Consider the following 15,381-nt stretch of genomic DNA (forward strand, 5'->3'; position numbering starts at 1 on the left):
TCACTCCAGTGTCTTTGCCAAGAAAGCCCCAAATGGGGTCATGAAGAGTCAGACACGACCGAAATGATGGAACAACAGCAACCTCTGTGAATGTGATTGGTGTTCAGGTCACCAGGCTCAGATAAATGACAGATAAATCCCACAAAACTGAAAGAATTGACCAGGGGGGTTGATTGCCAAACCATCATCAGTGATTGTTGAAAATTAACAGGAGAAGTGCTGTAGGATCAGAAAGAGACAAATGTCCCAATTTCCATCCCTCTATCCCCTACACCCTGTACCAAAAGTAAGGGGGCAAAGTCTTCACACTCTATGCCAAAGAAATTAAAGATGGATGGATTTATTTGTTTGTTTTGCTGTTGCTGAAACTGGGTCTCCTTGTCTTGCCCAGACTGAAAGTACAGCAGCCTCTCACTGTCTCAATCCAAAAATAATTGGCAAAAGCTTTACCCTGCTCTATTTCTCTGACCTGGGCCAGTTTGGCCCTTCTTAGGCAGTTTGTGTGCCCTCTACTCCCAGTGGCTCACTATATCCAGGCTTCAGCCCTACTGTAGCTCAGAAATCCTAAACTCAAGCTCTCCATCAGCCTCAGCCTCCTCCAATGGCAGGGATTACAGGCACTGGACACCACACCTGGTAAATTGACTTTGATTATTGGTGAACTTCTAAGTTGTATTATTAAAGGGATGGTTTCAGAGTATTTAGATACAGGAAAGGGAACACATATTTATTAAATACCCGCTTAGCACAGGCACAACAACCCTTTGAGGTAGGTCCCATTTTATAGTTGAGGAAACTGAGACAGGCAGGGGTAAAAGTAATTTGCCCAGGGTCACACAACTAGTAAGTAACTGAGGCAAAATTTGAACTCATGCCTTCCTAATCCAGATGCAGCTTAGCTTCAGAGGGAACATGGGCTTATGAGGAATGGATCATTCCAGACTAGCCTCATTTCCTTGAGATCAGAGAAATGCTGTAGGCTTAGAATACTTGAATTTTTTCAAGGTATCTCTCATTATAGACAAGACAAAGACCAAGGATACGAGTGAGTGGGGTTTATAATATTAGAAATGATAGAGAATAAAGCTAAGGTATTGGCTGAATCTCCTCACTCCAAAAACAGTAATTAATCTATTCCAGACCTGTAGGGTGCCCTTGAAACTTCTCCTTGGGCTTGTTCTGGTCAATATTGTTTTTAATCAGTAACATAGATGAGGTCATAGGTAACATGCCTAGCAGATGCAGATGACAGGAAAGTAAGAGGAATAGCTAACATGGGACCTAGCAATCAATACTCAGTGAATCTCAGCAGGCCAGGACACTGGACCAAGTCTAATCAGATAAAATTTAATAGGGACAGATTAAAAGCTCTATGCTACACTTCAGTTCAGAAAATCAGTCTCACAAGTACAAGATTATGAAGATATAGTTAGACATAGTATACTACAATCTACAATATAATGCACATGGTGTTGTTCAGTCATGTACAGCCCTATGTAACCCCATGGACTTTTGTCTATGCAGTTTTTTTGGCAAAGATACTGGAGTGGTTTGCCGTTTCCTTCCCCAATGTGTCTCCATTTTACAGATCAGGAGCTGAAGCAAATGGGATTAAGTGACTTGCCTGGGATCACATAGCTAATAAGTATCTGAGGCCAAATTTAAACCCAGATGTTCCTGACTCTGGGTCCAGTGCTGGATCACCTAGCTGCCCACAATGCACCTAGCACATTGCAAATCTTAGAAGAGCTATATGATAACAAGTTTCTGGACACTATATAGTGTCTATTATGTGCTGGGCATTGTGCTAAATGCTTTACAAAGATCTTCAAAATAACCCTACAAGGAAGGGACTACTATCATTCATATTTTACAGCTGAAGAAACAGAGGCAACCATAGGTTAAGTGACCTGCCTAAGGTCACAGTGGCTGGATTTGAACTTGGGTCTTCATGACTCCAGGTCTAGCACTCTATCCATTATGCCTTATTACTGCTGTTGTTATTTTTGTTATTATTATTAGAAAAATTAGGAATGTCAAGTTACTGTTCTCTGAACCCTAGAGGATCAGGGAGGTCTATGGTCTTCTTGGACTCAAATGCAAACATCCTCTGGATCATCTTGAAAGGAGAAGGTGAAGCACAGGGAAGCTGAGGATCCTTCATACTGCCAAAGACTTAGGTGCCTTTTACGTGACTGTGGTTTATGTGGAAAGAGCCCTGATTCTGGAACCAGAAGACCTGTGCTTGAATTCCAGCTTGGCAAGTTACTCCTCTGGAATTCCACTTCTCTATCTATAAAATGGTTGGACTAAATAATATCTAAGGTCATTTTCAGCTCTAAGATCCTTGAGGAGGTTATCTGTCCCTACAGGAAGCCCACAAAATGTCCCAAGAAAGTCAACATCAGCCATTAGGAATAAACGAATGCTTATGGCCAAGGATTGGTTTATCTGAAAGGTCCTTTCCAGCTCTAATTTGGAAAGACTCTACTGTTTGTGGCAACCACTGCCCTTGTCAGGGGAAGGCATATCAGTGGGAACTGAGAGGTCACCAAAGGCATGGAGGTCTAGGGGCAAAGGGGAGTCAAGAGACCTGGGCTTGAGTCTTGGCTGTCACACTTACCAGTGTTGATACTGCCTCTCAGGTGCCTTCCTCCCAATTCAAATTCATGGGGGTGGGGGAACTGCCTCATCTTAAAGGAATTCTGTAGATTCACACGAAAAACTATGCTCAGGAGCTTCAACCACTGTACTTAACAAGAGTCAGTCAGCTTTGAGTTAGCTCAAAGCAAAGTTAAATTTGCTGAGGTGGCATCACCCTTCTAGATTTGGGGTGCATTCTTCCACAATGACTCCCAGTATCAGGAATATGTATGCATATATATATACACACATATATACATGTGCATTTATACATACATATGTGTATGTATATATCAGTGAGTATATGTGTGTATTGAAAAATATATGCACACATGCATGCATGTATGCATGTATGTATGTATGTATGTATGTATGTATTCGAAAAGTCATCAGATGCATGGTCAGTCTCTTGTCAATGAATGGCAAGCTGTCCTCTAATTATATGAAATTTGCTGTGGCAAAAGTTTCAGAGAGATAACAAAGAGGGCAAACATTTCTTTATACTTCATTTAAAGTCTTGCTACCATATGTCTCTGTTGCCTGCCCTTACTTTTGTGATTATATCAACTGGACTGGGGACAGGGAGAATCCGCTGATCAGGGGAGTCTTAATCAATTTTCTGTACTATAATTCTGCTGTGTGACCTGGGACATGTCCCCTTCCCGAGTATCAACATTCTTCCCTGCAAAATGTGGGACACAGATTCATTTAGGGCCCACAACACCAACAATTCTAAGATTCTAAAATTCTATGATTTTGTGATTCTACCATTCTATGACTAACATTCTAAGAATCTGTGGCTCTAAAATTCAGCATGTAGTGAAGGAAGGAAGGAAGGAAAAAAGAAGGAAGGAAAGAGGGAGGAAGGGAAGGAAGGAAAGGAGGAAGGAAGGAGAGAGGGAGGGAAGGAGGGAGAGAAGGAAGGAGAGGAGTAATGAAAGAGCAGGAAAAAAGTAAAGAAAGAGCGGAAGGAAGGAAGGAGGGAGGGAGGAAAGGAAGGAAAGAAAGATTGTGAGTGTATATCATCATGATGGAAGATAATCCTATCATGGAGACTCCGTGGTGATTAAATCTCTACCTTTTCCTGGGATAGGGAATGAATCAATCAATAAACATCTATTAAGTGCCTACTATATTCCAGGCACTGTGCTAAGCACAGGGAGAACTGGAGGGTACCTCTTGCACTGAGACAGAACTGTTTGAATGGATCCCTCTCTCCATCAGTGACTGAGGTGGTACACGAACCCTCTTCCCCTCCTCCTTAGTTGTGGCAAATGAAAGACATTCCACCTGAAGGGAAGCTGATGTTTCCACCCCCACTTACTGGGCCTGGGAAATACTTAAAATACTGGGCCACCAGGTGGAGCTCAGAAACCTAGAAAAGATTCAACAGGCTGAGATGGGAGGTTGAAAGAGGCTAAGAGGCTATCCCAGAATGAGATTGCCTGCCTTTTCATTGGTCTTTCCAATGCCTGAAGTATGCTCCCTCCCTAGCTCAGCCCCATAGAATCCCCCTCTATTCCTTTAAGATACTGCTCACACACCCCCTTTTGCATGAAGCTTTTCTAGATTCCCCCAACTCCTGGTACCCTGCCTCTCAAATGACCTGGCATTTCACTACTGTGTAAATACACACACATATACATATTTTTATGTTATATATGGCTCATATATACATATATATACACATATATAATATACTATATATTTGTGCTCTATGTACTTACTGTCTCTCCCAGTAGAATGCAAGCACATTGAGAATACGGATATTAATTGGAAATTGAGAAGATTTCCATCCACTGGGGAATGGCTGAAGAAGTTGGGGCATATGATTTTGAAGGAATACTATTGTGTTATAAGAAATGGCAAGCAGGATGCTTTCAGAAAAATCTGGAAAGATTTACATGAACCAACACAAAGTGAAGTGAGCAGAACCAGAAGAACACTGCCCGCAGTAACAGCAGTACTGTGCAATGATCAGCTGTGAAAGTCTTAGCTATTCTGATCAATGCAATGAGCCTACACAGTTCTGAAGGACCCATGATGAAAAAACGTTCTCCTCCTCCAGAGAGGAAATTGGTGGAGTCTGAGTACAAATTAAAGCACACTTTTTTCACTTTATGTTGCTTGCCTTTCTGTTGTTGCGACATGACTAATCTAGAAATGTTTTGCAAGATTTCACATGTATAATGGATATCACATGCTTGTCTTCTCAGTGTCTTAGGGGAGGAGTAGAGAGGAAAGGAATTTGGAGCTCAAAAGTTTAAAAATGGAGAGAGAGAGAAGGGGTGGTTTTATTCTTTGGACTTCATACTAGTGCTTTATATTTGTTTAAAAACTTGGAAATACAAATATTCTTCCCAATTTTCAAGTGAGACAACTGAGGCACCTAGAGTTTACATGGCTTGCCCACTGTTACCCAGACAATTAGTGGTGAGTCTGGGATCCTAACCCAGGACCTTGGATTCCAATCCAATGCTACTTCAACAAGTGGAACCTCTTTGCAGTAAAGCTACTGTGTTTCCTCTCCACCATGAATGTTTTCCATTCAGGGCTTGGTGCTAAGCAGCCCACAGTCTATAGCACAGAGTTCAAAATGTCTTTACCAGGATGTATCTGTGTCAGTAGGCCAAGGTAGGCTAAGGTCTTCCTCCTAGGACCTTCTCAATCTTTCTCTCTCCACTAGCTGTGGAATTATTCCTGGGGTCTGGCTTATGGTTGGGAGTTTGGAAGGGAGAAGATCCTTGGTGACTCAGAGCTGGGAAGAGTGAGGCAGAGATGTCAGCAAGGTATCAAACTGCTGGCCATCTGCTGAGGACAGGCTTGGAACCCAGGGCATTCCTCATGGATCTCAGATGGTCTGTGAAATCAGGGCTTTCACAGTCCCAACTGACTGTCTCGAGAATAGCTCGAACCTATTGATATGCTACTAATTTTTTGTCGAGGTAATGTGGTATAGTAGGGCCAGCTAGATAGCTCAGTGGATAGAGCAATGAGCCTGAGGTCAGAAGACTAGACTATAAGTCCTGACTGACCCTTAGAGTTATGTGACTGGGGCAAGTTGTTGAACCATTCTGAGCTTCAATTTCTACATTTACCAAATGGGAACAATAATTCTTGCATAATCTATCTCATAGGACCATTGTGAAGCAAACACTTGGTAAACTCTCAAACAATACAGAAATGCCAAGACAATTACATTTTCTTTCATTAAAACTTCCCTTTCAACACAATAACAGCTGCTCAACTATGAGAATAGAGCGGATAGAGGGCCAGGCTTGGAATTAGGAAGCCCTGAGCTCAAATCCAGCCTCAGATACTTGTGTGACCTTGAGCTAGTCACTTAACTTTTTGTTACTTCACTTTCATCATCTATAAAATGAGAAGAATAATACCTGCCTCCCAGGGTTTTTGTGAGGTTATAATGAGATAATAATTGTAAACCACTTGGCACAGTTCCTGGCACATGGCAAGTGCTATAATGTTAGATATTACTATGGAATAGGAGTAATATAGACAAATCTGGCCAGGTTTGGCAATACAAGCAAGACAGTCTCTATCCTCACGGAGCTTATATTCTAATGGGGAAGGATAACACAAAAGGGAATGGAGGGGCAGAAAGGAGGGAAGGAAGTAAGAGGAGGAGTCTGGAGAGTCTTGGCTTCGGGTGATAAGGTGAATGAAGAAAGAGAATAACACATTTCTAAAATGCTTCAGTAGTCATGTCACTACTGCTGTCATAGTGGTCACTGGATGAGACAGGAGAGAAGACTGTGCTGAGTAGAAGGGGGACAGTAGAAAGTACAAGGACTTAAGATCAGACGTTCTGGATTGCAAACCTGTCTTTGGCACTTTCCCCACTCTTTTCCTTAGATTCAGCCTTAGTAAAAATGAGGGGGGTTGAACTAGCTGGTTTCTAAGGTCCCATTCTCTCTGACAGTCTATGTTCTAAGGAACACTCCCTCCCCAGTTAGAAGGATCTATGATGAGATGAGAATGGGACAGAAGAAAACTGGCACAGGACAAGATCACATTCCAGCCCCCAGGACATCTCGGCCCCTGGGGGCTGCCAACTCACTGAGGCATTGGGTTAGGTCATATTCTTAATCTGTTTTTGTAATTCCAAATTTTTTGTGTCTGAGGCACCATGACTCACTTCTGAGCATACAGAGATAGCTAAAGATGCTGATTTCACTTACTGTCAGAGAGGAGTGCCAGGTCTGTCTCTCGAGCCCCTGCAGCTTTCCTCAGGGCCCAGCAGCCCCAGAGCGGTGCCTTCTCTGGAAGCAGAAACCAAAACTAGACCATTGTCCACCCTTTCAGTCACTGTAGTTAACATGCTGCAACCTGCTTATTCCAGGTATAAACCTTTCCCCTGCCTTTAAGGTGACCTGCCATCAAGATTCCATTGAGGCCTTTAAGATGGTCTGTGATTTGTAGCTATCCAGCATCCCTAGGAAAATGTTGCTGTTGAAAAGGTGAGATTTTTATGTCAGCTGGGAACCTCTAAGAGAATAGCGCATTTTCTCTAGTGGCATTCGGGGACAAAGCCCACTTCCCACAGCAACGTCTGCCCAAGGTACAGGTACTGATGACCTAACTCCATCCGGGCAATAGGCATTGCTCATTCCTTTGGGTTTTCTTTGTGTGGATGGTTCAGATCTCTTCCACAACGATGTGGATGTCAGTCTTTTTTCTGGGCTTGACAGAATCAGCATAGTGGAATATCATTACTGATATAAAATCTTTGTCTTGGATTCTTCAGGGGTCACTGATCCTAATGAAAGAATAATTCACATTTATTAGGCAATTCCCTACTATAATAGGCATTGCAAGCGTTACTGATCCATTTTATAGAGAGGGAAAATTGCCTGAGGTGACACAGCTGGTTAAAGTATTGTAGCAAGATTTGAGAACATGACTTTTACTTTCAGGGACAGGGTTCATTCTTTCCTCTGGGTCTCAATGCATCTTTCATATTCTTCCTCCCTCATATTTCTTCCTTCCTGGGAGGTGTATCTAGAACATCTGAAGCTCAGGGTCAGGGAAGGGCTTTAGGAATTGGAGTTCAATGAAAAAAGTACAGATAACAGGCAGGGTTTGAGTTCTTGTCCTAGGCCCCAGGAGGTGTGCCCACCATAGTCAGCATTCTGTGTTGATCCTCAAATCCCCAACATTTACATCTGCTCTAATTCATGTCCTTAGGACAAGTTTCTCTTGGTTTCTTCCACGGTGACAATTCTGATCCATTACCCCTAAGCAGAACCACCCTTAGAGCTGGGAAACCACTTTCACTTTGAAGGCCCCAAATCAAAAATTAATAAGAGGCAGGAGTGGGAAGTGGGAAGAAACTCTTGAGCTTTCCCAGAACCCTTGCCCAGATCAGTGCCCCTCCAAGGAAGAAGGTACTGTTATTATCATTCGCATTTTACAGGTAAGGAAACTGAGACTAAGAAAGCTTAAGTGACTTGCCCAGTCTGCACAGTACCTGAGGGAAGGTTTAAATGTAGGTCTTCTTGACTCTAATTCCAAGTCTCCTCTTTGTGCCACATAGACTAGACATCTCTTTCATTCTCTTTGAAACCCTGGAAATTGTGTATTTTGATTTTGAAACACTTTTTCATTCTCTGTTCCTTCTGAGTGAGGGAGATACAAGTAGCAGGTATAGTCTGCAAGGAAGCAGATTTCAGCTCCATGTAAGGAGCCGTTTCAAGGCAGCTTAGTGTAGAGCAGTCCAGCACCTGACACATTAGCTGGGCGATCTTGGGCAAGTCATTCAGTGCTCTAGGACAGTGTTCTATTTTGACAGTGTGCCCCTATAGTTAAATTAAAAAAAAAAAGCTACGAGTAAATTGTATGCATGCACTACTGTACCATATGCCACATCATGATACATACAAAAATAGATATCAAAAATGATAAAGGATACATTTTTTAAAAAATTAAACAATTCACTCATAAATGATACAAAAGCCATCTTGCTCTCATTAAAATATTTTTTAGTGAGAATACTGTAATTAAATATGCTTTATTATTTAATAAACTATGCGTGTCCTTGTGGATAGGGCAGACATATAATTATTTTAGCAATTAACTATTCAGTTAATTTAACTTAGGTAGCTAATCAAGCATGTGAATTTTTAGCTACTTTAATGAACTATGCACAAGATTATAATCAATGGTAATAAGTAAATGAAAGTTTTTATATTAATCATAGTAATCACTTTTAGGATAGGAACTGAATCTGTGTTTATTCGTACAGGGAATTCGAAGGTGGGGAAATTCCACTAGCATAGACCAGCATTTTCTCTGCAATTTTTAGACTCAGTTACCTAAAGCCCTGAGGGGTTTTGACTTGTTGGGTTACACAGCCTGTATGTGTCAAAGGAAGCGCCCGAACCCAGGTCTCCCTGTCTCCAAGGTTACCTCTTTGCTCACTAAGTCACACTGCCTATCACAATTTTTACTGCTTCTTATATGGTTTCTGGGGTGGAGTTATTTCATTCCATACTTTATTTGAAATTGTGTATTACTACAATTATCCCTTTAAAAATTGCAGGGGTTAGGGACACAGCAACCCCCTCCCTAACCTGGAAAATTCCTGTAAAAATTTTTGGTCCTCCCTTCATACCAAAAAAAGTTTGAATTTTTTTCTTTTTCTTTTATGGGGATATTGTTGATATGTTGATATGGTACAATACCATACATCTATTTTATGCATTTCTGAATTTCCAAACCTTTTCTGGGTCATCTGCTGGCCTTTGTGTGTCATCTGTGGCTTCTGTAACTCCCTCAAAATTCCCATTTAATTTCTTATGCTGACCTGCAATAGTGAAACTGATGAGGAAAGTCGTAATGTGGAAGGGACAACTGTATTGCATTTTGTTTATGTAACTACCGTAATACAATCATATTGTACCCAAACAGGACTAGTCTCCAAACTCTATCTGCTTGCTATTTCTTGCCTGGTTTGTCCCCCAGGTCTGGAACGCACGCACTCACTCCCTCTTTATCTCAAGTCTATCCAAAGCCATTTTTTCCCTCAAGATCCAGCTTCAGATCAGTTCCCTGATGCTCCTAGCTTTGTTTTATTTTACCTCTATATCCCTTGATATTTTCCTGTTTTTCATGATGTGACGTATTAGTACAGTAGTACATGCACACAAGTACAAATAGCTTTAGGTCCTCTTCCACCTACATTTTTCTTGAATTCTTTGTATCTGCACCTCACACCCACCATAACCCTTACTTATAACTTCTTGCATATATGTCCTAACTTGCAAGCTTCATAAGGACAATAATTGTAACTTTATCTTAGGAGTGTCAGTGCCTAATCAATAAGCCTGTATTAAGAGCCTGCTGTGTATCATCAGATGCTATGCTCGGTTCTGGAGATACTAACACAAAAGTGAGATGGTCCCTGCCCTCAAACAGCCAACATTTTGTCAGGGGGATGGATGGTAATGTGTTCACAGTCATTTTTCAATTGCAACCAACTGTTCATGACCCCTTTTGGATTTTCTTGGCAAAAGTGGTTTGCTATTTGCTTCTCCAGATCATTTGACAGATGAGGAAACTAAGGCAAACAGGTCATACAGCTATTGAGTATCTGAGATCAGATTTGAACTGAGGTCTTCCTAACTCCAGGCACGGCAGTTTCCACCTTGCTACCTAGATGCCCTTCACAGATGAATAGATATAGGTTATATATACACTAAATACAGTGGAATAGATAATCTCTTGTAGGAGAGGCCCTTTGAGCTGAGTCTCAGGGGTCCTAAGTGTGAGAAGCAGGGGTAAAGAGGTGGAGAATTATAGGCACAGGGGGAGAGCTGGGCAAAGACACAGAGAAAGGTGCCGGGATGTCTGAAGTCATTTAATAAAAGAGGAAACGAAATTAGGAGTCAACCTGGAAAGATAAAGCTGGAACCAAATTGTTCAGGGCTTTAAATGTCAAACATGGGTTTCTGTATTTGATCCTAAAGGCAGCAGAGAGCCACCAAAGCTTCTTGAGGAAGGGAAGATCATGGTTAGGCCTGTACTTTAATGATATCAGTTTAGCAGCTACAGAGATTGAGAGAGACCAAATTTTTAAAAAATATATGTGCCTGGGCCCAGATGCCCTGGGTTTCCCCCTCCCTTTGGCCCTGGACCAAAAGGTAGAAAAATCATGGTTTGGGAGTTAAGAGAATTGTCTGTGTTCTTGGGCAAGTCCCTGCTCTTCTGCACCTTAGTTTCCTCTTCTGCAAAGTGAGGAGGTTGGTTTCTATGGGCCCATTCTTTTTTGAGACTGTATATTGTAAAGTTCCTTCTAGCTCTGCCATTGTGTTTTAAGATCCCTCCCAGCTCTCACATTCTGTTCTCTTTGTTCTAAACTCTCTTCAAGCTCTGACTTTCTATATTCCAAGTACTTTCCAACTGGAACATTCTGTAAGTCTCTGACTCTGAGAGCACCTCCGCCCTCCTTCCCCACTGTCTTCCCTGCTCTACTAGTAAACATTCATGCCCTTTCCCAGAGGTCCTAGCTTTTGTGTACTACCCCTGGGGAGTGATTTTTGGATACCTGGGCCAAGACTAGCCTACAAAGGGTCAGATATTTTGGGGACAGGTGGGGTCTTAATGCCTCCCCTCCCTGTCACACCCCAACAAAGAGTAGCCATTGTTTCTAACTAGAGTGGAAAGTCTATTTGTGCCTACAAATAGAGCAGGGGTTGAGAATGACTTTCTTAATGCCCAAAGGGATTGGGGGACCAAGAAGGGGGATCCCAAAGAAACAGCCACCTGGCCTAGGGCTGTAGTGTTTCCTGGACTGGGCTATGGAAAGGGTGGGGGATTAGGCCCAGGTTTCCTGTCTAAGCAGGAGGCACAGAGCTTGGGAGGGAGCTAAAAATATCCATCCCCAGACAGCCTTTCCCAAGGGCACAGGCCTGGTGTTTCAATTGAACCCATACACAAAGCTCCTTTGAGGTGGAGGGGGTATTGGCCTGCTGGTCAACTGAGAAACTGAAGTTGAGAAATCAAGAATAGTCAAGAGCTAGAATCTTAGAACATGTAATGTCAGGGTTGGAAGGGGTCTCAGAGCACAGAATATCAGAGATAGAGACCTTAGAACACAGTATGTCAGTGACGGAAGTGACATTAGGGTATGGAATGTCATAACTGGAAGATACCTCAGAACATGGAATGTCAGGGATGGAAGGGACCTTAGAACATGTTGGAAAAGACCTTAGAACAAGTATATCTAAGAAAGAAGTCTTAGAAGACAGATTACCACAAAAGGAAGGAACTTTAGAACAAATTGTCAGAAGGAGCCGAGCCTTAGAACACAGAATATTGAAGACAGAAACCTTAGAACATAGCATGTCCAAATTGGAAGTGACTTTAGATCACAGAATGTCAGAGCTGGGAAGGCCCTTAGAACAGAGTATCAGAATAGGGGAGGACTTTAGAACAGAGACTATAAGAGCAAGGAGTGACCTTAGAAGAGATTATCAGAGAAAGACCTTAATACACAGACTCTCAGAGATGGGAGAGGCTTTAGAACACGGAATGGGCTGGAAGGGACCTTAGAACAGATAACATGAACAGTCAGAATCATGGAATATGATCACTTAGTCCTACCAATGTCAAGGGACAGGTCTCAGATCTCACCTGTGGGAGAGGACAGATGGGATATGCAGCACCCGAAGTCTACCAGGCTTGGGGAGAAACCTGGGCCACCAGGTGGAGCTCAAAATCCTGAAATGGATTCTACAGGCATCTCTTCCTCTTGATTTCAGCTAGATATAGGAAAAAACTTCCTAGGAATGTCTGAAAGTGGAATGGGCCACCTTAGATGATAATAGTCATGTTTGCAAAGTGTTTTTCTCACAATAGATTTATGAGGTAGGAAATGCCAATATCTCCATTTTGTAGATGAAAAGCTAAGGCTTCTAGGTCAAATGGCTTGCCCATTGTCACCTAAGATAGTAAGTGGTGGGTCTGGGATTCCAAGCCCACACCTTGGATTCCATTGCAGTAGTATTTCTGCAACAGCAACCTCTTGGCAGCAAAGCTACAGGGTTCACGTTATGTCTTTGTGTTTCTTCTCTGCCATGAATATTTTTCCATTCAGGGTCTGGTGCTAAGCACTGCAGTCCACAGTCCCAAAGGTCTTTGCTGGGATGAATCTGTGTCAGGGCAGGCTGAGGCTTCTACCCAAGATCTTCCGAGTCTTTCCCACTTTATTAGGGCATCATCAGGTTAGAGATCTGGGAGCTCCTGAGATCTGACTTCTTCCCTCTGTCCATAGGCATTCACAGATACAGGAATTCCTTTTTCCAATGACCTCCAGCAGAATCACCTTCCCTGGGTCTGAACTCAGTGGTATGTAACTTCCACAAAAGCTCATGTAGCCTTGTGAGTGGCAGGTAGAAGAGAATCTGAGAACCAAGCCACCACTCACCAGGATCAGAGGCATTCCTGCTGCTGGGGCGGCTGCTTTTTCATTATTCTCCTCAAACCATAGAATCTCAGAATGGAAAGGGATTTTGGAGGCCATCTAGTCCAATCCATATCTGCACAAGGCACTGCTTGCCTCCACAACACATCTGACAAAGGTCAGACATGCTCATTCTGCCGAGGACTTCTGAGGAGACCACTGGAGGAAGAGAGCCATGTGCCAGGCCTAGAGGCCTGTATTGGGCTACCCGAGTCTTTCTTACCTGTCCCAGGTCTTCGGTTGGCCAAACCGGATGCACATATGAGAGAAAGGACGTTCCAGAGTCGAACAGGGGTTGAGCTTTATTACAGGGTTTGGGTTACAAGTGCAGGGGGGTCTTCCTTAGGAGGAAGAGGGGGAGATTTCCTAAGGAGGCTAAGATCTTAAAGGATTGGAAGTAGAAGTACAAGCGGGGAGAGAGGGGGAGGGGAGAGAGGAAAGAAGAAAGAGGAGCCTACTGTTCTCTTTGGCTCCTCACGTGCTAAGAGAGAGCTTTCAGGCTTCCTCAATCCTACTTAATCTTCAGCCACACAGTTTGCATCTCAATACCGTGCTGTTAGGTAACTAGATGTGCTCCAATCCGGGACGACCTCGAGGGCAGGGAGACTCCACCCATCACGTATCTCCCGGGGAGAGGCGGAAATACCCGAGCTAGCCGAGCTAGCTCAGTCTAACCTTCTCGAATCCCCGCTGTTCATGGAGGGCCTCGTAAGACTCTAAGATTTAGAAGTCCCACTTTTACCCGCCCAAGACCGTCCACACGGATTTGAGCTTCCAATCCCAACAGCCATGTGTCTGTGACTCTTTGCAGACTTCCAGCAAGGGGAAATCCCACTACTTCCAGAAGCCTTCCATTCCACTTTGGTGACTATGTATTAGTTTTTACCTTACATCCAGCCTAAATCTCCCTCTTGGCAAACCCTCCTTCCTACATCCATACCCCAATTTCCTTATCCTGCCTCCAGAGGCAAAGCAGAACAAGACTAATACTTCCCTCACCCAACCACATGACATCCCTTTAAACACTGAAGATGGCTAACAGGTCTTCCCCAAGGCTCCTCCAGACTAAACATTCTTCAAATAACATTGTTATTCTGTCGTTTCAACCAAGTCCAACTCTTTGTGATTCCATTTGTGGTTTTCTAGACAAAAGTACTGAAGCAGTTTGCCATTTTCTTCTCCAGATCATTTTTACAGATGAGGAAACTAAGGCAAACAAGGTGAAGTGACTTACCCAGGCTAACACAGCTAGTAAGTGTCCAAGGCTAGATTTGAATTCAGTTCTTCCTGATTCCAGGCTCAGCACTATCCACTAGGTCATGACATAATTTAGAGACCCTTCATCATTCTTACTCATCCTCCACTGGGTGTTCTGCCCTCCCTAGAATGTAGCAAAACTCAAACTAACAATATTCTAGATGTAGTCTGACCAGGGCACCTTTAGAAGACACAACTATCACCACCCTCCCAGATGCTGCACCCCACTCAATGTAGACTAAGATCTCATGAGCTTTTTCAGCTGCCTTATCACTCCTTTGATTCATACTGAGCTTGCTGTCCATTAAGAACATCAAGATCTTTTTCAGCCACATCTTCCTCATCTCTTATGTAAGAAGTTACTTTTTTGAACCAAAGCTTAAGACTTTACTTTTGTCTCTCTTGCACCTATCTTACTAGGTTTGGCCCAATGTCCTAATCCTTTGAGATCCTTTTGGATCCTGACACTTAAATCAATGTATCCCCTCTAAAAAGTAGCAACATAAAACCAGTAGCTGTCCATCCATAACTGCTATCTCGTGCTTTTTCAGTGTTAACAGGCTCAGTCTGTCATTGAATGACTGGTGCGGTTTCATGGATTATCCAAGCCTTTATTTAGTCAGCTGTATGGTGCACTGAGTGTTGGATTTGGAGTCAGAAGACCTAGGTTTGAACCCTGGCCCTTCCAGTTATATGATGACCCAGACCAGTCACAAGTCACTTATTGTGTGGCCTTGGGCAAATCAATTTCCATCACTACAAATAACAGATTTACTTGTTTTCTAAAACAGTATAAGTTCCTTGAGGTCAGGAACGTTTCTTCTTATTTTTATATCCCCAGGGCCTAGCAGAGTATCTGGTGCTTAGCAGGTGCTAAATAAATGCCTGTTGCTTGATTGTTTACTTACCTCTCAGGGTAGTTGAGACAGTATTTTGTAAACTACTATAGGAGGAGGAGAGAAGGGGTCCTTTTCATAAGTCCTACTCCAGTGTCTTCTTCA

Source organism: Notamacropus eugenii, chromosome 5 (assembly GCF_028372415.1).
Source record: "Notamacropus eugenii isolate mMacEug1 chromosome 5, mMacEug1.pri_v2, whole genome shotgun sequence".
NCBI classification, from domain to species: Eukaryota; Metazoa; Chordata; class Mammalia; order Diprotodontia; family Macropodidae; genus Notamacropus; species Notamacropus eugenii.